Source organism: Streptopelia decaocto (assembly GCF_964273445.1).
Source record: "Streptopelia decaocto genome assembly, chromosome: 2".
In the NCBI taxonomy this organism is placed as follows: Eukaryota; Metazoa; Chordata; class Aves; order Columbiformes; family Columbidae; genus Streptopelia; species Streptopelia decaocto.
The window spans coordinates 50,365,645-50,392,014 of record NC_138655.1 but is presented as its reverse complement, the minus strand read 5'-3'; the positions used below and the strand labels follow the sequence as shown (position 1 = coordinate 50,392,014).

At 36.6% G+C, this 26,370-nt stretch overlaps 1 protein-coding gene across 3 annotated transcripts in view; it reads right to left on the bottom strand.

The window, feature by feature from the left end:
* ROCK1 (Rho associated coiled-coil containing protein kinase 1) overlaps positions 1-26,370 on the bottom strand; it is an 86,909-nt gene that overhangs the window by 57,511 nt on the left and 3,028 nt on the right. The window lies entirely within an intron of this gene.

Sequence of the window (26,370 nt, the reverse complement as noted above, 5' to 3'; positions counted from 1 at the left end):
CTATCTTTAGAGGAGGGGAGATTTTAAACACTGAATACGACATCAGACAAATGGAAATATTATTTTTTAACATCAACATATAAGCCTACGCAGATAAAAGTACAGAAAATGTCACAGTTTCCTTGGTTTTTCAGGTATGCTGTGTATTTTGGTGTGTTTCTTTTTAAAAGCTCCAAAATAAAGATGAAAAATAGTCCACTTTTCACAGGCAAAAGCGAATTTTGATACTATTTAATCAGAATTCATCATGAAAGCATTGCCTTTCAGATTTTAGATATGAACTCTTTCAAGGAAAACACTTTAAAAAAACTCTGAAATACAGATTCAAGCTACTGACCATGCATTCAATTCAAATTACACTTCAAAACCTTTAAAGGGTTACTTATTTAAAAGGCTCTTCAAAAATCAGCTCCTCTTTGCTACAGTATCCAGAGAGGAAACTATCCTGGTTCAATACTTTCATGTAAAAAAAGGTAGGGGTAGCACAGTGCCCCTGTAATAATTAAGAAAATTGTAAACCCTTAACTCTCAAAATCATTAATTTCTTCAACTGAAGTTATGTTTCTTGAAGGCAAAAAAAAAAAAAAAAAGCAACACCAAAACATCACATTATTTTAATGGTGGATTGCAAATACAAGACTACGCTTCAGGTAATTTTAGAGAATTGTGAAAAATTGAAGTAAAATATTTGGAATGCCTAGTGTATAACATAAAACATGGAATAGACTTTTATTTCGCTCACATTAGCTAAACCAGAGGAACTTGTGAATGCTACAAGCTGTCCCAGTACACAGGGAAACCCAGAAGCATGGCTATTTTAAGTGGTATCACAGGTGAACAAATGGGGGAGGAGCACACAAGCTCAACAATGAGGATGCAGTGCCAGCTGAAAATGGTGCAGGTCACAGAGATGGGAATATCCTATAGAGTTTTAGCAATAATGGTTAAGAGAAAAAGGGTAAAGGCCAAATGAAAGGAGACATTGCTGATGGTTGCAGAGATAACTCATCTGTCAGCTTTCTTGTTTCAGTTTTACTCAGTCTATCAATATGCCATCTGACATTTTTCAGAAAGGAAGAAACATCTCTACTTCAAGACATATAATAGACGTAACTTCCTCCTCCTAAAGAAAATGGATACTAAGATGTCATTATAATAGGTAACCATACATCAAATAGTTTAATAATGCTTTATTAAAATAAGGTCTCATTTTTATGATGGATTTTTCCCCACTTGGATGGGTTCAATGTATTTTTAGTATGTATCTTCTTTAAATACAGCACATCCTCTATGTCTTAGAAATACATACTGTAACTTAGAGGTATTTTCAGGTAACGCGAAGTTCTACCTTATTCTGTCATTGCAGAGCAATTATCCAGTTTAGCTTTGAGGTCTAAACAGACATTTTCCTTTTATGCTAATAGTTACATTAGATTACTAAAATAAATCGGTTTGTCAAGGCAAACACATGACTTGCACTTACATCTAACACAGAAACAGTATTGCAGAAGTGATTAAAAAAAGAACAGGAGAAAAATCTTCCTTTCTAATGTCCTTGACTAAAACAGTTTTATGGCCTGATAGAGTCTTTTCTGTATCACATTTGTTTAATGAAACTCAAGAGTTTCATAATCTATTTAATATACCTCATTTTATTCTGAAATTAAACCAAGGTATACTAGTGAGCCATTACAATGTGCAGAGAGTTCTTCCATACAAAATCAATATTTCCATATATTCTGTTGGTTTGGTTTTGTTCATTACTACATCACACTGAGAACTTTCAAAAGGATGGATATATGGAGTGAAACCAAAGGTCAGCCTGGACTCTTATACTGCCTCTGGAAGACTATGATAAGGGTGTCTAGAAAAGAGGATAAGAACAAGCACAGTATATGGTAGTACTTCTCTGGTGTATTTGTGAGCCAGAAATGGCACTGACATACTTAACTGCTCTAGCCAGAATTTTCTTCAGTGATTTTTGTCTAAACACTTTCCTTACCTGTTTTAATCTCTTGCATTTACAGCATCATATAGATATGAATTCCACCGCCTACAGGCCACGTTGAAGTCTACCTCATGTTGAGCTTGCCATTCTTCAAAGCAACGACTGTTTACCCACCTGCCCCAAGACACAGCTTTACACACTTCTATCATTTCTCCCTTGGTCATCTCTCTTCCAATTATCCTTGTATGAAAGCTATGGCAATTCCCACCACCGCCCCCTGCCTCCCCACTGCTTTTTTATTTCTACAACATAGTTTTTGAATAGAGGTGAAAACTGCGTATAGTATTTAAGATGTGAATGCACCATAAGTACACAATGCAATACAATGTTTCCTGTTCTGTTCTTCATGAAATTTTAAGTTATTGACTGAAATATCTGCTTAGTTTTTATGGTCACTGTGTACGAAATTGATTATTTCACAAAACTAGGTACTATAAATCAAAGCTAGTTCAACATTCAACAATAAAAGTACATAAGGATGAGAGGTTTTTCTCCCATGCACTCAACATTAATCAATGCATAAATCACCTACCACTTTTAATCACCCAGGCATCACTGAATATTGATGTCTTCTGTGATTTGATATAGCTTTCATTTTTACTACTCCATCATAATTAATTGTTATTAACCATTTTTACATCACTTATGACTGTGAAATAGCACAGACCACTTACATTGTATACTGCTCTCCCTGTTTTGAATAAACTGATCACCAGCTCTCCATTCATTCATCCATCCATCCACTGAACAAGCCTAGCCCAAAGCAGCTTAGTTCTGATAAAAAGCTTAAATAAGAGTCTCATCAAAACTTTTTGTTATCGTCATACTCAGAAATTACTTGAAGGAATTCCACTAGATTTGCAAAACATGACTCTCCTCCAAAATACATGAGTTAGCCCTTCACCATTGTAACACCTACAGGCTCACTTGTTCTGCCACTGGGACGGGGGCTCCTGCATTATCCACACTATTTTTTTCTTTGATAGAAAAAATAATACAAAAAGCTGTATGTTTACCAACTTCCTTACTACTGTTGTCAAAACAGTTTTAATCACATACATACAATTACATGCCTTAATGAAACACAAACAGGTACAAAAAAGATTGATAAATATTAAATCAAGCAGTCTCAGCATTTCAGCAATCTTACTACTTGTGCTATTTTGTCAAAAAAAACCTTCTCTAGTACCACTTTAGCTTGAGAGAGAACCTCCAACATGAACACTGTAAAGACAGATTCCAGTATGGAAACTCCTCTAAGTTTCTTCATGAAGAAATGTGCAGAAAGATTTCTCCAACAGCCTTTTCCTTTTCCTTCATTTTTTTCTAAAAATGTAGAATGCAATAACATAGAAGTTATCACTGTGGGTGTCAAGAGGTTGGGAATGATCTCTTTTCAGAGGTGCCCAGCAATAGGATGAGGGGCAACGGGCACAGACTGAAACACAAGAAGTTTCATCGGAATATGAAGAGAAACTTCTCTACTTTGAGGGTGGCAGAGCACTGGAACAGGCAGGCCAGAGAGGTTGTGGAGTCTCCTTCTCTGAAGACATTCAAAACCTGCCTGGACACATTCCTGTGTGATCTGGTCTAGGTGAACCTGCTTTAGCAGGTGGATTGGAATAGATGATCTCCAGAGATCCCTTCCAACCCTAACCATTCCGTGATTTTGTGATTAACATACATACTATCTACACACTCTATTAGCATTTCATTTCTTAGGCTGTTATGCTATTTCTTCATTAGATTCCTCTAAAATGTATTGGTTTTCTTCTGTGTGACTTATGCAGTCTCATATTAATTGGATTTTTACCCACATTTTGGTCTAAAAGCTACTTCCAAAGTTTTAATGACTATACTGGACTGCCTTATTCTATAACTACATTCTTTATTCTCAAAACTCACTACAGTTATGTTATGCTGGTTTTATTCAGATGTATGAATTAATATTCATGTAATTTTATAGCAAAATTTACTGTTGGGGTATTTAAAAATATACTGCATTAAGTACTTCAATTCAGAAGAACATATCTCAGGATCCACAAGTGATATAAAGTCAAAAAAACAGTATATGATCTACATTATTATGGTACAGTTATAGCATCTTTGTATTTTGAATTTTTACTTCATATACATTTCATTATGACATAACAAGATGCTCGAAAGCAGCTCTGCAGAGAGGGATCTGGGGGTTCTGGTTGACAGCAAGTTAAACATGAGCCAAGTGTGCCCTGGCAGCCAAGAGAGCAACCATGTCCTGAGGTGCATCAAGCACAGCATTCATTGCCAGCCAAGTGAGGGAGGTGATTGTCCCACTCTGCTCTGCACTGGTGCAGCCTCACCTGGAGCACTGTGTGCAGTTCTGGGCAACACAGGATAAAAAAGATATTAAACTACTAGAGAGTGTCCAGAAGAGGGCTACAAAGTTGGTGAAGGGTTTGGAGGGGAAGCCAAATGAGGAGCATCTAAAGTCACTTAGTTTGTTCAGCCTGGAAGAGACTGAGGGGAGACCTCATCGCAGTCTACAGCTTCTTCGCAAGGGGAAGAGAAGGGGCAGGTGCTGATCTCTTCTCTCTGGTGACCAACGACAGAACCCGAGGGAATGGCAGGAAGACGTGCCAGGGGAGGTTCAGGTTGGACATTAGGAAAAGGTTCTTCACCCAGAGGGTGGTGGAGCACTGGAACAGGCTCCCCAGGGAGGTATCACGGCCCCAAGCCTGACAGTGTTCAAGAAGAGACTGGACAACGCCCTCAGACACATGGTGTGAACTGTGACATTGTCACATGCAGGGACAGGAGTTGGACTCGATGATCCTTGTGGGTCCTTTCCAACTCAGGACATTCTATGATTCTATAATAATATCATCTACTGGAAACACGTGATAAAGAAAAATGTATTAAACCCAGTTGAAACTTTGTTATTGAGACACTTGTTTACTATTTATCTAGTATTCCAAGAAAAAAAATAAAACCACCTTAGTGGGTATTATCAGCATACAAAATTTGCATTCCTTGGACTGACTGGCCATTACCCAAGTGTATCGATACTGAACGAGCCTATTTAAGTGCTGTAAGTGAGAAGCAGGGTTTTATATCCTATTTTCAAACACACATGAAAAGTAACACCTCAACTCCATCAAAAAACAAAAACAAAAACCAAACAAAAACAACAACAAAACAAACAAACAAACACACACAAAAAACACCCTAGGAGTTTATTTGAATTGTTGGAATTATCAGATCTCTGAATTGTCAGAAGGACCTGCAGAGGCTGGAGAAACTGGCAGAGAAGAACCTCATGAAGTTCAACAAAAGGAAATGCCAAGTTCTGCACCTGGGGAAGAACAGCCCCAGGGCACCAGTACATGCTGGTGACGGCTGACCAACTGGAAAACAGCTCTACCAGGACCCAAGGTCCTTCTTGGTGGACAACAAAGGGACCATAAGCCAGCAATATGGCCTCATACCAAAGGCAGCCAACAGCATCTTGGGCTGCATTAGGCAGAGTGTTGCCAGCAGGTCAAGGGGGGTGATCTTTCCCCTCCACTCAGCACGAGTGAGGCCACACCTGAAGTGCTGGGTCCATTTCTGGGCTCCCTAGTACAAGAGAGACATGCACATACATGAGTGAGTCCTGCGAAGGGCCATAAAGATGATGAAAGGACTAGAACATCTCTCATAGTATGAGGCTAAGGGAGTTGGGACTCTTCAACCCAGGGAAGAGAATGCTCAAAGGGGGAATATCTTACCCATGTGTATAAAATGTGAGGGAATGAAGAAGATGGAGTCAAACTCTTCTCAGTGGTGTGTACTGACAAGAGGCAATGGGCACAAATTAGAAAACAGGAGACTGCATCTTCTTTGACTGTAAAGGTGATCAAATACAGGTTACCCAGAGAGGCTACAGAGACTCCATCTGTGGACATATTCAACGCCAGACTTGACGCAGTCCTGGGCAACCTGCTCTAGCTGACCTTGCTTGCGCAAAGGTGTTAGACTAGGTGATGTTAGGAGGTCCCTTCCAATCTCGACAGTTTCATTTTATCCACAAAGCCAAGCTGTGCTTTTCGTTTGCACAAAGGTAGTAGTTCCCACAAAAAATTAGTCTGTCAAAAATGTCCTTTAATTCCTTACCAGTGTGGCAAGAGATGAACAAGAAGGCTTCATTACAAAGTTTAGCTTTGCATAAGTCACATTTTTCAGCCCTCCAAGTAAGTCCAGAGCAGCCATTACTCCTTTGTGACAAGGACAGACTTTTTCTGATGCTACTAACAGAACAAAAGAAAACCTTGGACCCCTCTTTGATACTTAACTCTTTTAGGGAATACTGTACTGCAACTTTAATGGTAAGGAAAAACACACACACACAGTAATTTCCTCTAAGGCACAACATTTATACTTTTGTGGGTTTTGTTTTTTTAATAAAATGAGCAACTGTAAGTTTACCTGAGAAACAAGTACTATACAACCCATTTCAGGCAAGAACACAGCTTGAAAGCCAACTTCCAGGCCAATGCCAATAGTGCTACATTTATCTATCTCTAACCAAGTACACAAAAGATCCCTCTACTTAGTTTTAAGTTAATCACATTCATTTATCTTGCTGTCCAGAGAACAGAAAACTGCAATTTCATACTTTGTCTTTAAAGCATAAAAGTCAATGTAGAGAGAGTTAAGGCACTTCACTTAAGAATTTTCATTACATTGTTAGACTAGGCAAAGTATACAAACTGACACATGAGCCTGAGTACAAGGCACTTGATTCATCACCCATTCTTGTTGCCAGCATGATACAATTCTACAGAGCTTGTTACTTCTTAATATCTTGCAATACTCATAAAGAGCTTTTGCAAATTTAGGTTAAATACATAGCGTTTCACAAAGATGTTTTTTAAACTCCATAAAGAGCTAAGAGTTTGAGTCAGTAAAGATTTAAAATCTCAATAAGGAGATCTTGAAACCTCAAGGCAGGATTATTGAAAGCAGTATGGATTATTTCTTTCATTTCAGTCTCTTCAAGGAGTGATTCCATCTAGAGTTGCAAACTTCACCCATATCACATTCTGTGCAGTTAGAAACATAAGTACAAGTACTTGCATACTGTTCGAATATCAACTGTTCAACATTTTTACTGGCAGATTCCTAGAGGATGCACTTACTACATGACTCAGTAAGTTATTAATTAATATAGGTATCTCAATATATATTGACACACACACACATATATATCAAAATATACACTGTCACTAACACCAGAGCCCACAGACTCTCAATATTGTTAACATCCATATTAGCATGGAAGGCAGCCTCAGGTGCAAGTCTATGGACAGGTATACAGACAAGTATGCTCTTTCACAGGCATGTAGTTTTTCCAAGTGTTGCTGTTTTTTCCACTGCAGCAATGAATCTTACTGCCTGAAACTTCTCCTAAAATGAAATGAAATGCAGTGCAAATCTGTGAAACTAACTCATATACAGTAAGCACGCAAGAGTACTGTCAGTAACCAGTACACACACAATTCAGAGAACCTACAAGCCTCACTCAGGCTTCTGCTAAAACTGAGGGCGAGTCATAGTTCCTCCACACCAGAGCCCACTGACTAGATGCATGAACCTTGGATCCATAGATCTGTTCTGAATGACACCTATTCAAGGTACTATTTTATGCCTAAAATTATGGAAAGTTCACATTGTCTGAAGATGCATTCCAGACAATGTATTTCAGTGTGGTTTTTCCTCCCCTCCAAACGCAAACTTCTAATGCTACATTACAACACTAATTTCACTACACTACGACATTGTGTTGTGGTTAATATATCCAAGCTTCAATTTATTACGTTAGTGGTTTATTATTTCAATTTAGCATCAGAATTAATTCCCTTTAATATTATGTCTTTAAGAATAACTATCAGATGAGAGAGCAGTATCTTCAGGGAAGATGAAGCATATAGAGTAAAATATCACTAGCAATATATTTCAGTAAAATTAATTCAGAAACAGGCATAATAGATATTGTTTGAAAATAGGTAAGGGAGATGTGTAATAGCAGCAAAAACTGATTGCTATTAAGTCAAAGTGTATTATTTCATTTCACAGCAAGTGAGATCTCTGAATATTTGCAACTTTTTTTCCTCAAAAAAAGATTCTCCTGCCTGGGTTGATTTTCTCTGTGTTTCATGAAGTACAAAACTTCCATACAAAATGTGGCACATTATGTCATCAATAGAATATCTTACATTAAAAGACTAAACCAGTTGTATAACCATCTGGAGGGCTACACAGATTCTTGGTATTCGAATATGTAAAAAATAAGAAAACAGATTGCATACTCTAGGTTTAAATTATTTATCAAGCCATATTTGTCTCACTCTACGATTAAATAAAGCATAAGTACACCTTCTTAAAACTGCCCTTTTCAATAAAACTGTATTAAATGTGCATATAAAGCATATATATTTAAATAGTGTTAAAAGAACAGGGAGCACTGGTAGTTGAAGAACTGACTGATGTTTATCACCATGGAAGCATCATTTCACAATGACTTCAGCACTTGGCCTTCGGAAGTGCCTCATGTGTCTAGAGTTCCCAGCTACTCTAACAACTGCAACTGGAGATGAGCAGCCAATCTGAAATACAGCAGGGTAACACTACCCACAGAAATACCTCGTGGGGGGAAAAAGTGACCTCACATCCTCTCAAGTTCTCAAAGTTAGCACATTCACCAAAATTGTAAGGCAAGACCTGCTCCCCCACCTAAAATGTAAAATAATTACTTAAGAAAATTAAAAGAAGGAAGGAAAAAAAAAAAAAAGCCAAATCTCACTTGTAAATTACATAAACAAAAGTCCTTTGAGGTCCCCACAGCTTTCTTGGTTATTGTGGAAGGACAGATTCTTATAGATCTACCGCTTCTGGTTTAGAAGTCTTAATGTTTTCATTTAAAACACACACACTTAAAACTACCAGTTTACACCAATGGGAGTCAACACTTTAAGGAACACTCACTAGAAAGGAAAAGATATATAAAAATTATGGATGCAAATACTGGTACATAACTTCCCTTCAATAAACAATATAGAAGACAGATCAGAGATATTAAAGAATAAAAAACTGTTCCAGCTCAAAAGCCTTAGGCTTCTTCAGGCAGCCTGCAAGGAATCAGGTGAAGACTTCAATGAAAGGAAAGCAACTGCACAACTCCTCTGAGAAATAGTGTTGTTTAGCAAAGGAAACAGAATCCCCTCCTCATCTGTTGCCTGGGAAACTGCTGTCTGTCTCTCAAGATTTTTTCCAGGCAGGTATCTATGAAGCCACACATCAGGAAGTTAGCTTTAGTCAGTTGGACAAGATGGGAATTAGCAAGATACTAACATGTTCTTAAGAAGAAACATAACACATTATTGCAAACACCACAAATAAAAGTGCATTAGCCTTTGTAAAGGCTGTTTAATATGCAAAGCAACTTTAGATCTCTTAGCTTAACACATTATGGTAAAAGTAAATTCTCCCATCAATAGCTTAAATTGCTGCCACTAGCTGCCCCACTAACACCTTTGAAAAATGTTACTTCTGCTATTAAAAAAATACACACACACACAACATTAGCAGCAAAGTTTGCAATGTAGTAAGTCAGTGAAGAAGGTAACCAGTTTTTCTATAAAGCAACAATACCTCATCAGCTATATAATACTACTTGTTGTCACCTGACCTGGATTATGTTTGCTGTAAACAAAACTGTGTGTTAACTACAAACAGTGAACTTTTTCAATTAGAGATGAATAGTCATGACAGAAGTTCAGAAATGAAGGTTATGAAAGAATTATACTAAAAATACTTTGTAGAAACTGAAATAGTAATTTGGAAAGCTATATGCTTTTCTTTAGTGTCACATATAACCCCGTCTGAAAAAAATTTAAAAAAGGAAGTTGAGCACAGCTCTAGCAGAGAATCAACTCTGAGAAGCTTCTCTGTGCAATCTCCTCTCGGAGCTCTAGCTACATTTCTGCAATAAACATTCCATCACAAGCAATCACATGTCAAACAGATATCTGAAATATGCAACTAAACAAGAACCTAACACTACTTAAAAATTTGTGCATAATTATGCAGTTTCTTAATACAAACCCTACCAAAGGCCATGGACTTTTTTTTCATGTACTGATTAAGAGAAAAACTTCACTTTCAATAAAGCAAAAGAAATATGTATACATAAAGCCAATGTTTTTCTATATTTATTCTTTTTTTTCCATGAAGAATATAGCCACAAAAATTATTTCAAAGTAGTGGGTTTTTTTTAAAGTAATAAAAATTTCATAAGGATTACTTTAGATATAGACAAGTTACTTCTACCACCAAGTGCTAAGATTCTTCACAACTAACCAGATTTTGCCACTAACAAAAATAGAACAGCAAGTTTTCCACACTTTTCAAGGATTTTCACTGCTAATATAGTACAAAGCACTTTTGCTAACTATTTTTTTTCCAGATTCCAGAATCCAATGCATAAACTGACCTACAACAACACACTTTTACCCACTACCCTTTAAACAACTAAAAAAAAGGTGTGATAAATAGACATGTTCTCTTTTTCAAAATCCAACTGAAAATAAAATAACATGTACAGACAACGCCAGTAGTAACACAATTTTTAATTAATACTGGATGTTTAAGTGTATTTTCAAGCCAATAATAGTGACTACTTTCAGGTCAATAAACACTTTAACGGTATTTAAAACTAACCTCTTCTAAGAAGTCCTTTTACCCTTTCTGACACCATAGTATAGTTGTGAGTAAAATCTTCAATGCTTTGGACTGCATGTAAAAAGGAGAGGTGTAACTACAAAATCAAAAATCTACAGGAAAATATGGTTCCATATTCAAGTACTGAAATGCCAGAACAGAACCAAAGCTGTCCATGGAAACTTAGGGTGGCTTTTTCCAATTGCATGATAATCAGTAAGGATTTTATCATATGTAACACTGAAAGAATTCAGATCAGTTTATCTGGGATTTTCAAGTACTGTATTCCAAGACTAGAGGAAGAGAGGAACTATTACAAATTAATCAGTAGGATCTAACACTTAATTTCAAAAGGGCTCAGAGATTATGTGATTTATCAGGTTTGCAAGTTCATTTAGGGAAACGCAAATAAGTTTTTCTATGTTCCTTTCAAGCCTTGACACTAAAGCTTGAGGAAAACTAAAGCCATTGACTTTATATACCACTAAAGTATGTCCCAACATTTCCAACACAGCTGCTCAAGCATGAAACACAGTTCTAATACAGTTGCTCAGGTATGAGACATAAACAGCAGAACTTCATAAAACAGTGGTATTCAACTTTTAGAACACTCAACATTTTCACCAAGTTTATATACTGCTATTGTAGGGATGAAAAACACTAAAATTCTAAGAAATAGCTGAAAACCAACGCTTCCACCAAGTTTTCCAGCTTCATTGATACGAATGAGTAAGTCAGCTCTTCCCTAATACTATTCTCCCAACATTCCACTTAGAACTTGAGAAAAACACACCCCCTCCCAAAGAGGCTGCAGCAGATTGATATATGGCCTCCAAAGGCATGATTTTCTTTTAGATTTAGAAGAAGGGAGAAAACAAATCTTAGCCCAAGAGGAAAGAGAGCCAGGGCTGTCTGGACCATTGCCACTACCATGGAATCTTGTCAAAATCTCTCCTGCCTGTCCTTACAAGGGAGCAAGGCTGAGTTTGGGCTGATTAACTTAATCTCTACAGGAGATGAGGGTGAGCAATGTTTTTGTCACACCATAAAAGCCTGCCATGAAACAAATCGGAGCACACTAACATTACATTTTCTGTTCTTCCATCCCACAGACTATTTTGAGTAGCTGTCACTTTGTTTCTCATTAAGCAGAGATCAAAACTGATGAAAACGTGTTTTCTAAAAAGTAAAACAAAAGCTAATGAAAGGTTGTGTTTGGCTTGCATCCAATTTCTATATGTTTTTTTTTTTCCCAGCATTTGTTTTACGAAAGAATTTTTCCAACATCCAATTAAAAAAAAGAAAAAAAAAGCTCAAAAAAAAGGACCTACTTTCTTGGAAATCTGTATGAACTACGAGACATTGTGATACTGTATGTGTAGATATATATCTATAACCAGTGGTTCAAAAGCCATGTCTAGTCAAGTCAGGTAGTATCTGCTACTTCCCACCCATATAAATTCTGTGTACAACACCTAGTAAAGCAGGTTCCCAATCTCTAAATATGGCAAAATATTAACAAGTGATATTCCAGAACATAATTAACGAGCAGTAGCATTGTTTCAAGAATTCTGAGTTATACCTCCTGCACTTCATTTCCTGAAGTCCCTGCTGGACCACAGAGCCAATTTCTGAAGAACTACATAAATAGCTAAATAAATTCCAACCCAAACTATTCTATGATTCTAAATTAATGCATGTTAACAGCCATTTTGGAAATAGATGCTTGTTACCAACCATGATAATTTTGTAACTGAAAATATTTACCTAGCCTCAGAGACTTAAGAGGAAATTAAGAAAAAAATTACATCTTTTGTGGTATTCAAACAAAATTCACTGGCATTGAAGTAAGCTCTGTTATTGAAGTTAACTAGACTCTGAATTACAGATAAGCAATTTAATTTAGAAAAGGAAAAAAACAACCATTTGGCATTAGGAAATGTCTAACAGCAGGAAGTGTGTTTGTGTGTATACATTCTGTATACATACATTTATACATCATAAATAACCAGCCCTTAAAAATATATTTTTTAATTTTTTTTTTTTAATGACCTATCACTTTCATTTTGATTCACATTTTTAAAACTGCTGGACAGAAGAAATACTACAGACCAAAAACTGCAAGAAATACACTCTTTAGCACTTGAAAATTTATAAGTAGTTCAATGATGCAAAGCTGTACATTTAAGACAAAGTCTTCAGAGAAGACAAGCAACGCAGCATTTCATCTAGCAGTGTCATGTAAAACACACTCAAAAAAAACCTTAGTTGCTTTAGTCAAGATACCACACTGTATGACTTGGAGAGAATAAAAAAAGAAATTAACTTCGTCTCTTTTTTGAATCATTGTATATCAACATTCAGACCAGATCATATTCAACTGTTTAGGGCTTGCTTTTTTGCTCCTTCCAATTTGGATTTAAGGGATATGCATGTGAACTGGTCCTTTCTTAATAATTTTGTCCCTTTATCTACCCATCAAACTATGGCATGACAAATCTCAGTTCTTACCTTATCTTACCTCATTGAAAAACCTCTTAATCATTTATTCTCTGGAAGATGACACAATCAAGTTCAACAGATTCACTTAAAAGTAAATGTTTACAAATGAGAATGCAGGTTAAGAGATAACTATATCACTTACGAGATCCTTGACTATAGCTCTTTTTTGTACTAATTGCTGTTAGGAAATAAGAACACGGCAGAAGTAAAAGAGTCAAACCAAACTCATTTAGGAATAGACAAGTTCTGAAAACTAGTATGAAAGTTCATGACTGTCCAGAAGACAAGAGCAAGAAAATTCAGAAAAAAGAGCTGAGTAGTTCTAAATTCTCACATGCTGTTTCTACACAGAAGTTAATCTTAACAACTTAAAACCTTCTGAAGATCTTACAACCTGACTTGGTCTGCTTCTAAAAACGGTTCAGTATCGTGAGCACGTCAAAAACATATTTTGATTTTTAACTACCAAAATGCCAAGGCCTTCAATAAGTATGGTAGAGCCAGCAGTAAGACCTTAAGAATGACAAAGCCAATATTAAGACATTATAACTTACATTTCTTATCCCATCCTCGGAATAAATTTGCTGCTTTCTGTAAAAAGCTAAATACATACCTTCAAGTGTCTTCAAAGATAAATTCATTTGTCAAGAGTCAACTACCAACACATTGTATCCTGAACTAGTTGAAACACAAAAAGAAGGCTGATGGTAAACAGATGACTAAAAGATATCCCTATTTAACCTCTTTTCCTTGCCACACCACAGAAATAGTGCTTGACTTTGCCCATTTGGCACAGCAGATGTTGGAGCAGCTACTTTCTTCAAAAGTTAATGGAGGATGCCTTACATAACTGCAACCTAGAAAAGACCATAACCACTAGTTAGTATTTGATTTGCCCATGCCACAGAGTTTTCCTAATGCATTTTTATCCCATACATCTCCTGCTATTAATTAATGTAGCTGCCCCCTCATCCTGAAAAACCCAAAACATAAAAGGAAGGTAAATTTTAAAAGGCATATATCTAAGTACTACAGCTACTGCATGTAGCACAAAGGCAGTAGCTGTATTAGGCACTGACTTAAAAAACAGAGACAAGATGCTGTTGCAGCAAGACTGTGGCCTCACTCTTGATGGACACTGACCTGGACCTGGCCAGATCACCCTAACACCCATCTGATTACAAAAATGAAATTCTGAAATGAATCTCTGCCACTTTTAAGTTTTATTACAGAATAATAATTTGAGAAAAAAATACACTTGAAATCAGAGCACAGTCTGGGCATTTTTTTTTTAATTCTTAAGGCTCCATCAGAAAGACACTTAATTCAACCAACTACTTCAGCTATCTTTTGAAAGTGTATCGATATACATCCTTGAAGTCATAATTCTATGCCCAAATAAACTACATATCTGCATGCAGTAAAACTTAGCTGTTGCTTAATGAGAGTTGACTGTATATAGTAACAATCTTTAATAATCCAAATAATTACTGCCATGCTCATTAAAAATAATTATATCCCATTTACTGAAAAGTTCATTCTATGCTAATTCTTAATTTGGAGAGTTATATAGTAATTGAGCAACTTCTCATCTGAAGCAATCATGAGACAAAACCTACAGAGCGTGTGAGGACTCCTACTTGCTCCTGATCGTTCTGCAAATTTCTCTTCGCTTAGCAGAGATCTTTTCCCAATCTAAATGGATAACGTGAACGTGCTGGTTTAAGTATTGGGAATATTTTTTTTCCTCCTTCCAGACAGAAGGAGGAATTCATCTTCACTTGAATGGTATTAAATATCACAAAGAAAAAAAATTAATTCCATGGGAGTCACTTTTTCTATTTCCTTTTAAAATTCAGATAAATTGCAATTTATAGTTGCCATTTAGGATGAACATTTTTTAAGAATATATCTAGCAGCAGTTTATCTTTTCCTCCATTTAGAAACTAGATTTGTTGCATATGCATTCTGTGGTTGAGTTTCTTCCGTCTCTTCATACCACTAGATTTAAAGATTTTTCTCCGTAAGTCTCTTTTTTTTTAAAATTCTGACTAGATCTGATATTACAAGACAAATGACATGAACACTATGCTTCTCAGCATAGATGTCATATCCTGTATAGTGTCACCTCAGAAAATGGGACCTTGATAGCTATGGCTGAGAAAGCAATTTGTACATATAGTATCTGTAATTACTGTGTGCTTAACTAGCACTGCTGCAAACACATAGTTGTGCTGATTCAAGAACCTGACTGATGCTTTGAAACCAAAGTTGAAAAAAGACAAAAAGGGGAAAACAATGAGTGAAACACTGTACAGGTATTTTCTCAAAAGCTTGAGAATCACAGAACCATAGAACAGCCCAGATTGAAAGGGACTTCAAAAGGTCATCTGGTCCAACCCTTCATGGGAAAGGGAGTCTCCATGAGGTTATCTTGAAAACCTCCAGTAGTGGGGACTCAAGATTAAGTATGCCATCTGGAATGCACTTTCCAAAGAAGAAGAGGACAGAAGCTTCTCCTGAAATCTGGAGATTTCAACTAGCAATTTTTTCCCTGTTTCGTGGCTGGGGAAGTTGCATTTCTCAGAAGATGGTTAGTACAACTTGTATTTTAGCTGTAACGGTCATTTAAAATGGGAACACGTGAAAGAAGGATGGCTCATACTGGCCACTGATGCTATGCTTACTATTCCAAGAAAGTCAAGATCTTGAGATAAAATTAGGTTCTTTATGGCCATATTTTGATTAGAAGCTTCTAAAGAAAACTCGAAAGTTAGTTTCTTCTGTCTAAATCAGTTAGTTTGGAAGATGATTTGGATGCCTGACTTTTTAATATTTAATACTGTGTGCACAGTTAAAGCAGTATTTTGTTGAGTACAAATGATTGTTATTTCACATCATGATTGATTCTGGAGGGGCCTCTGGAGGTCATGTTGTCTAACCCTCCTGCTCTGGCAGGGCCACCTAGAGCAGGTTGCCCAGGATGGCTTTTTGAGTATCTCAAAGGCAGTAAACTCCACAACTACTCTGGGGAACCTGCGATTTTCTACTACACAGCAGTAAGTTTATTTGATTGACACTCTATAGCAGAGAATAAAGTTCAGCAAAACTAAACAGAAAAGATATCAGTATTCATTTGCATTTATCTGCAGAGTTCTTTAAATGTTTTGGCCTTCTTAACTTGGTCAGTAAACCTCTATGTAGCCCAAATAATTTTCTGAAAGGCATCTGCCACAAGACATGGGGAACTCCTTACATGGAGGCAATTGTAGATTTGCAGATTTCAAGCATAAGGGTTTGTATCTGAGAGGACAGTTGCTATGAATTGGTAAACTCATTAAATTTAATCTGTAACTGGACTTGAAACACATTAGATATAGAATTCTTCTGTTGGAGGAAAAAGGAAAGAATTTGCCTTGCTCTGATGTCCAATTTACACTCTAGAAATGCCACTTCACTCTTTCGTGATTCTGAACTTTGGTAGCATTGTGATTTCTATATCTGTGGGGGAGAGGTGAAGAGGGATGAGAGACTGCCCATGGTAGAAGCTGAAGTGCAAGGTGTCAGTACAACAGGCACCATCTTCCTGGGGTGTGGATGACAGAGTCCAGTGTGTTAATTCCACCATTGAGATCTAGGCGCACCTTTGACTACAAGTGTGAAGTGGCTCTGTGTTAAGGTCGTTAGGAAGGGAGGAAGCCTCTCCAGCCAGAAGATGATAGAGTAGGAGTTGATGGGGAAGATCCTTCAAGGAGGAGCAAAGCTGAAGGTAGGACACTGAGTTTTTGCTGGTTTTTGTTTCCTGATGCCTTTTCACAGATGCCAGGTTGGACGGAACAATACCAGGCAGGACATGAACCTGTAGTTGAAAATAGAGGTAATACTGGTGCCTCACAACTTCGTCTTGATATTATGCACAGCTGTCAGTGTTAGAGGTGGAATCATACAACTTCCTCATGAGCCCTTCTTTGTTATGAAATCTTATTATAGTAATGTATTATTATACTAATCTCTTCTTAGAAAGTAGCTTCAATTGTAAGCATGCAAAGAATCCTGTCAGTACTAAGCTGAAAGAATTTACTCTCTCCTTCCTAAGAGGAAAGGTTCTTCTGCCACTTCAGTCTACCCAGCAGTTTGTTTCTTGCTCTAGTACATCTTCTGTGACCTGCTGTCCTCTTCTGTAAACTACAATTACTATTAAGTTCGCTGTCAATTAAACAATTTCCAGCACACCTATTATATTGTTTCTGGTGGTGTTGGGACCATTCAAACCTGCTATTACATGCTATGTATCCTCTTGTTAGTAATACATGACCAAAAATGGTGCCAACCAAATGGTACACTTATTAGGACTTGGGGTTTTTTTTGCCCTGCTAGTATTAGCAATAATTGTCATAGCTTTTGAAACAGGGACTAACAAAGATAGCAATGGAAATAACAAAATGCCTGTTAAGGCTTATGGACTGAGAGCTGAGCTACTGAAGTGATCATGTGTTTTGTTGGGTTGTTTTTTTTGGTTGCGTGTTTTGTTGTTTGGGTTGTGGGTGGGGTTTTTTAATTATTTAGTTATTTATTTAGTACACTGAATTTGGAATTGGAGATGTCATTAAGAAGCTAGATTCTCTGTAGATAACAGATTACCATGCTTCCTGGAAAAGCTTTTGTCTTCTGTCTTTTACCAAAATGCTTGTGTCTGTTCTCAGCCTTTCTAATACTCCACAAATTGTTTTGTACATATAGTTTCTGGGTGTAGCACAACCTTAAAGTCTTTGGAGACACTTTTGGCTTGTAAAATCAAACAGTTGGAGAAATCTCCAGAACTAGTCACATTGTTGTTCTGAAGCAAGCTGTGAAGACTCTTGTTAGGTCCACCATATTCAGGAGAACTCTGTCAAGATCTCATGCTTTCCACTGTTCAGATCAGTTAATTTGTTTCACTTCTACTGCAGAAGTAGTCAAGTTCTGATAGGAAGAGAGACTAATTGGACAGGCAAATAAGTAATTTTGTCAGCAATGCCATATCTGTCTATACACAGGCTGTCAAGCTAATTCTTAAGTTCATGCAATGGATGCTTACCTACTATAAATTACTTCATTCTTAATAGTTTTAAAAAGTAACTGTGTGGAAAGTAAATCATTCCATTTTAATACTTTCTTCTGTTTGAGTAAAAATCTCACCTGAAAAGACATGGAAGTTGAAATCAAAAGTTGCTGTGCCATATTCTTTTTTTTCCTCCTACTTAGTAAATGAAATATCAACAAATACAGACCACCAGTGTAGTATAAGATTGTGATACTGTCCTTTTGTACTTTTGACTATTTCTAACTGCAGAACACAAAACAGATTTTACTTACAGGATGGTGGTAGGGAACAAGAACCAAAAGAAAATGCTCTTTGTGTAGAACTAAGTCTTACCTCTCTGTAAGATATAAATACAAATATGAGGTTTGGAAAATGGGCAGGGAAATTAGGAAGTTTATAATTAAAGATGATTTTGGGGTTGGAATTGTTTGTTTGGCTTATGGTGACTTATGTCAGGGCTTCTTGATTTCTTCAGGCTTTCTGTGAGACTGTTTTGAATTTCTGTTTCCTGCATCTAAAATAAGGAAGTACTTTTTTCTTTCCTCCTCCCTGATTTGTGGGTTTGATGGTATGGAGGCAAGCTATTGTTTGTACTCTTTTCAAGAGACAGGGAAATTTCACTGGTGGTACGATAGTGTATCTGAAAAACCAACATCAAGCTTCAAGCACATGTGGCAAATATCAATGACAAAACTCCACAAAAAGAATTTTTAAACTACATCAGAAGCAAGGTGTGAGTCTATGTATAACATACCAATGAAGATGCAACGTTAAACTGTGTTATTTTAAGATAAGCCATTGCTCTCAGCTTCTCAAGTATTTTGAGTTAGAGTTTTATTTCCTTTAGTTAAGGATAGACAGATAGATAGGGGAAACTAACTTATCCGAACCTAAACTTGTGGCTGCAAGATACTGTTTTTAAGTAAAAAAACTTAGTTTGTATATTAGTATATACTAGTACATGAGTCTAAAAATTACTTTTCTTCAGGATAATAAACTTTTACAATGCCTTAAGTTATTTAGTAGCACGGAAACTTTAATGTTCATAAAGTTTGTTTGTCTCTAACTACATAGACTGTGGGGTAGGCATTGTATTTTCTAGGGGGGAAAACTGGAGACAAATTAAGAACAGCTCATGAAACGTGATGCTTTTGAAGGAGAAAGTTCAGTACTGCCAGGCTGTTTGTGCATTTATATGAAGCTGTTGAAATGAAGATGTATGCATTTTAAACGATGTTTAAGCTTATAAATTACAGTGACCAGTGCTCAGCTGAAAATGCTCAGTAGTATAACATGAGGCTGTTCCTGTTTGACATAGTTTCCCGTAGTGCAATCACTAGAGGAAAGGGGGAAAGATCACTAAAATGTTTCATTGACCTAATTAGTTTGAGGGTTGTAAGAAGTAAAGTTCATTGGTTCTCTGAAATAATTCTCCTCCTTGTTAGCCTTATGTACAGAGTAGGTAGTGTTTTTCTACCTTAACAAATTCACATGCAACTATTGCTTGCCTTTTACTTGACTTCTGAAGGTGTGCTTCCCAGGTTTCCAGGAAAGCCTTTCTGTGAAAAGCTACATTAATCACTCAAGATCATAATGAAATAAATGAATTGGCTAGAAAGAAAGATTTATGTTCGGTCCATTCACGGTAATTTTATATATATCACATGAAGTACTGACATGCATTTTCCTTTAAAATAAAAAACCATGCAAATTCAGTTGAAGTACTCAAACTTCAGAATAACTAATAGGAGTTTTTGTTTCCAATGCAGTGAAATTACAATTTCCTACTCCAGATTTTGTTAGAAGGAACTATGTTGAGAATATTTCTATATCCTGTGTGATGACATCAAAATGGCACAAAGAATTATCTGTATAAAGTTCGCTAGTATGTAGTTGAATTAGAATTCATTTTGGTGAGACATCAAATGTATTATTTTAAAAATATCTCAAGATCTCTCGGTAGTCAGGGCTTTTTATTCAGGCTGTCAGCCTGTCACAAGTGGGGTCTTCCATGCGTGGATAGTGGATACTGTTCAACATGTTCATAAATGATCTAGATGATGGGATTGAAAGTACCCTCACCAAGTTTGCTGATGACACTAAACTGGGTGGTGAGGTAGACACATCAGAAGGGAGAGTCATCTTACAGAGAGACCTGGACAGGCTCAAACAGTGAACAAGTAAGAACACTATAAAGTTTACCAAAGACAAATGCACAGTCTTGCGCCTGGGACAACATAACCAAAGAACGTAGTACATACAGACTTGGATCTGTGTGGCTGGGGAGCAGCCTTGCTGAAAGAACTTGAGGTTCCTGGTGGACAACAAGCTGGACATGAGACAGCAAAGCACTGCTGCAGCACCAAAAGCAAATGGATCCTGGACTGCACCCCCAGGAGCATTACTAGCAGATATGATGTGATCATTCAACTCAGTGCTGGTCAGGCTGCATCTGGAACAGAGTTCTGGTCCCCACAATTCAACAAAGGCACAGACAGAGTGGAGAGAGTCTGAAGGAGGGTCACAAAGATCAAAGGGCTGGAGAACCTGCCCTGTGAGGGAATACTGAAGTTGTCTTCCTGGTGAAGAGAAAGGCTCAGGAGGACCTCATCGCAATATTCCAGGACTTAAAAGACAGCTACGAAGAGGACAGAGGTTGTCTTTACACAAGGAGCCACATGGATAAGACAAGGGTAAATGAGTACAAGTTGCACGGGGAGAGCTTTGTATCTATATAAGAAATAAATTATTTACAATGAGAACCATCAGTCCCTGTAACAACTTTTTGAGAGACACAGTGGAGTCCTCATTACTGGAGGTTTTCAAGATAACCTCATGAAGGCTCCCTTCCCCATGAAGGGTTGGACCAGATGACCTTTTGAAGTCCCTTTCAATCTGGGCTGTTCTATGGTTCTGTGATTCTCAAGCTTTTGAGAAAATACCTGTACAGTGTTTCACTCATTGTTTTCCCCTTTTTGTCTTTTTTCAACTTTGGTTTCAAAGCATCAGTCAGGTTCTTGAATCAGCACAACTATGTGTTTGCAGCAGTGCTAGTTAAGCACACAGTAATTACAGATACTATATGTACAAATTGCTTTCTCAGCCATAGCTGAGAAAAAAAAAGTCAGACATCCAAATCATCTTCCAAACTAACTGATTTAGACAGAAGAAACTAACTTTTGAGTTTTCTTTAGAAGCATTTAATCAAAATATGGACATAAAGAACCTGATTCTCTCTCAATATCTTGATTTTCTTAGAATAGTAAGCATAGCATCAGTGGCCAGTATGAGCCATCCTTCTTTCACGTGTTCCCATTTTAAATGACCGTTACAGCTAAAATACAAGTTGTACTAACCATCTTCTGAGAAATGCAACTTCCTCAGCCACGAAACAGGGAAAAATTTGCTAGTTGAAATCTCCAGATTTCAGGAGAAGCTTCTGGCCTCCTCTTCTTTGGAAAGTGCATTCCAGATGGCATACTTAATTTTGGGTAGTATGGGCTTTTTTAGCAAATAATGGCTAAGAAAGCCAAGACTCCACACAAACAACATTTTCAGAGCAGTCAATGACTACACACATTACTACATTTTAGAGGTAGATATCTAACATCAATAGACTTTATCAGGAAGTATCAGTTTTCCTCTGAATATATTCATACCTTGGAATTTAATACATATGAATGCAATGCAGCACTATCTGGATACTATGCAGCTTTTAAGAGAAAAAAGTTAAAGACACAATTACTCAATATTTGTATAACTATTGGAATTCAAAGATTTCTTAGTTATATTTTTAAATTAATATTATAACTCATGAAAATCTGCAGGGAAAAAAAAAAGTACATATTCCATTTGTGCTTCTAGATCAATCATAAGTTCTATAGCCCAGACACACGAGCTAGAAACACATTTAGGTAGTTACAACCTACAGCCCAAAATAAAGGTTTAGTTTGTATACTGTTTTCTACAGAGGTTTCAAAGCATCAGGTCTTTGCATCATCTCTGACCAAGAAAATGGGGAAAAAAAAAAAAAAAAAGAAAAACTTCCACATATTTCTCAACTTCATAAAAGAAACAGGAAAATGAACACATAAGAAATTTAAGAGGGAAAGGTAAAATAAAGAAATCAGCAGCTGGATTTAAATTAGGACCTATTAATAAAGAGATCTTATGTACTGTCCCCATGACAGTCTGTATGGTATAAATATTGACAGGGAGTGGCAATCTTTCAGTTAGTTAAAGCCAATCCTTTACAAGTATCAGAACAGACTTTGACCCGTACTCTAGTTAGAAGCTGGTACTGAGCCTGTGCTAGTTCTCCTTTAGCAGGGTGGGTAGCTAACCAGACCAAGCAAGTGCTGCTTGCCTAGACAGCCTCTAGACTGCTGTAACCGAAGATGCACCACATCATGTTATACTCTGCTGATGTTGTTTGGATGTCCACTAATACTGAAAAGCCCAAGAAGAAACTTCACTGAAGATTACACTACAGGAGATCAAATTGACTGAGTAGAACAGAACACTATAGACAAGGAGAGCTCCAAACCACATTTCTACACAAAGATCAAGTTTCAGCTCTTGTTCAACCACTGCTAATCCGGATGTCTATTTCAGCAGGCTACCCAGAAAGCTAAAAGATGGTATTATCTGCATTTGTTTTAAAGGAACTATAACTGGATGTTGTCTGCATAGTGCTTACAGTTTTACCAATATTGCCTCAGCAGCCTTCTGCCTTTATTGCTGCTTGAATGACTAGACAAATTAAGACAAAGACAGAATAGTTTTCAGCCATTCTCTAATTTTGTTGTCAAAGAAGGAAGTTCAGTTTTTTCATCATCTCCACTTGGAACTGCAATTTCTTGATGACAAAGGAATTTCAATAAATAGCATCAAGAAACATAAAAAAAGTTTTTAATTACATGTTTTGGAACCTCTCAAATTCAAGACAAACATCCTGTATCGAGACACACATCTCAGCAGTACTGAAAAAGCTTTTTATTTTTATGTAGTACTACAGTATGTCCTAGAGAATTCTGCTAACACCAACTGTGAGGCTACCAATATCATCTGCTCACACTGCTTCTAAATATTTGTTAGGTTCTCAATGAGTGACTCCTGAAGCTGTAATTGTCCTCCAATATTTACAGACCAGCAGGTTGATTTTCAATTTGTCCTGCAAACAAATTCCAGGTGTTTCCCTCTTCCTTCCCACTACCACAAAACTAGAACACTCCACAGTTGCCAGGAAAGACGACATTGTTTACAAATATTTTTACTTGATAAAAGCATTTATAATCTAGTACAGGGTTTCAGCTGTGTTTTTTATTCCTCTCATTTAAACATGTCTTAACATCAACTTTCTATTATCATCGGTGATTAAAAATTTTTATAGGAAAAATAAATTACATTCCTATAGCCTCTAGTTTTAGAACAGAAGAATTGGCTAAGTTAACTGTTATTTCTGTATAAAACCTACCATACACTGTGAATCAGATGCTAACATTTTGTCAGTCCCACCATCTCTACTGTTAACTTTCTAGAAGCTTACATAATATTACAAAATTATTCTAAGAAGTGCAACCTGAAATGAGAATGCACCAACTTCTTGCATTTCCAAAGTCATCTTACAGTTGCATTTTACCTTTAAAACACCAAGCTACATATTTTATCATTAATTTCACAACAACCTATATATTTCATAGCTCTCAGTGATGATCAGGTAATATTAATATGCAAAATGTATTCCTGGTGCAACCAAAATGAAAACCTCTTGAGACTACATAAAACAAGTTTGTCATACACAGTGTTTACTGTTGTCAGCTAATTTGAAGCCAAATTGCTGAACAAGTGAAACATTTCATATCTTTGAAGATTTAAAACCATCAAGAGTCTTTAGTTAAAAAAAAAAAAAAATAACCACTCAGGTAATTGACTAAGTACTTGAATAACTGAGTTACTCAAGTGTCTACATAAAACATGAAAAAACTCTTTTTGAGTTAGAATCAGAGCAGAGAGAGCATCAAAAAGCAATTTCATTAAATTTTACTAGCTATTTTTGAATCAAAAGCATAGGCAGGTTCAGGTCAAAATGTGTCACATCCATTTACCTGTTTTACAGCCCTCCCTCTCTGCTCTCCAAAAACTAGAAGCCCATAAACTCCAAGGATTTAGTGAGAAACAGAGGAAAAAGAAATCTGTTTTATTCCAGAACTGTTGTAGAAGTATGCTCATTGAATACGACTTTACACTGCCCAACATCATTAATGAGACACTAAGCTCAAGTTAATAGCTGGTTACTTACATCACCTTTGGCTCTACTTAGCACACCTATGATCATTGCACACCCTAGAGTGTGACTACCTAACAGAGTCTTACTAGATCTTTTTAGGACAATAGGATTCCTAGTACCTGATATCTTGAGAAAAAGCACTACATTACACTGTGGCACATACTTTACACAGAACTTAGGCTTTGGCCCTTTCATGGCTCTTCAAAAAAGGCAACCTATCTATGATTTCCCAGCCTAGTACTGAAACAAGTGCATGGAAGCCCCACAGAAAAAAAAGTTACAGTCAGTTGCAACTTAGTCGGTTTTCTTACTCTGTTTTTATTACAGTTGCATAAGAGAAAACAGGAAAAATAAACACATCTCTCTCCTGCACCTCAGGTTTATGAATTTCCTTCCTGCAGCATGTAGAAGCTGCATAGTCCTCAGTGTGTCTCTTCCGCCTGCTCTGTTGTCAGCACTCTTCTCCCACACCTTCCTGAAACAGTAACATGCCTTCCTTTGTATCAGCCCTCCCCCTTTTCTTGGTGTTTTCATACTACTTCACATACAAATTTAGAATCTTTCTAGCATACAGAACCTAGCTTATGGCACTTACAAAACGCAAAACGGTTACAAGACTGATTTAAAGGTTACTCCATGCTTGCCTTTTAGTCTACAGGGGCTACAAACTGATGGGGAAGAAGAGTAAGAATAGAAGCAAAATAAATTAAAGCTAAAGAGGATAAAAACATAGTAAGAGAAGCTAAGGGCATTGCTGAGACTTTTCTTCACATAGCCAAAAAGGCTTTTCTTGAAACTAAAGGAACTCCAGCATTTTAAGCCTGCACATATACAGTATCAGATGCTGAATTTAATGTGCCTGTGTATCAGTTATTAATATATTACTACTCAGATACACACAGTTAGCTAACACCTTTGCACAGGAAAAGTGAAAATTATTAAAAATAATATCAATTCACAGCTTTAATCAAAGGGAAAAAAGATTTTAGATTTTAAATGTTTTATTTTAAAAAAGGAGGTTTTTATTGGCATTGAGTCTGATCACAAAATATACATCTTTTTAAGTGTACCAGACCTAGAGACTGACAAATTTCCCTCTTCAAACAGGGGCTGGGGAGAGGGCAATGGGGTGTACATCTTAGAAGAGATTTTAAGTGCATAACAATTACACCCACATCTAAGCATTTCTTCTTTAAAAACATAACTACATATATTATTAAGTTTTTGATATATCAATAATATAAAACCTTGGGCCAAGAATGATGCTTGTAGTGTGAGTTGTCACACTAAGAATGGGTGTAAAATATTTAAACTCTTTAGAAAGGGTTATGATACTTAAATTCTATAGAAAAGAGTTCACGAATCAACTCAGGATGAGAGAGATGAAACAAAAGCCCTGCCAACAGAGAGATCGATATAGTGACCAAACACGGAAGAAGTTAAACAGCCAGCTGATGTCTTCATAAGTACTTCCTTTTTTCATTGGTACTAGTTTAAAAGAACAGTATCTGTAACTGGGCCTAGCAAAAAAAAAAAAAAAAAAAAAAAAAAAAAAAAAACCAAACAAAACAACAAACCACACCAAAACACAACACCCATGATAAGGTAATTCTGAGTAATATACCGTAAGAAGCTGATTTTAAAAGAAAACGCAAAGGTATGCCCCAAAATCTCAGAAGATTCCTAAAAAATTCTCACTTTAAAGGACATTCTTAAGCTCTGAGATGCAAACATATGTTCCAAAACTTT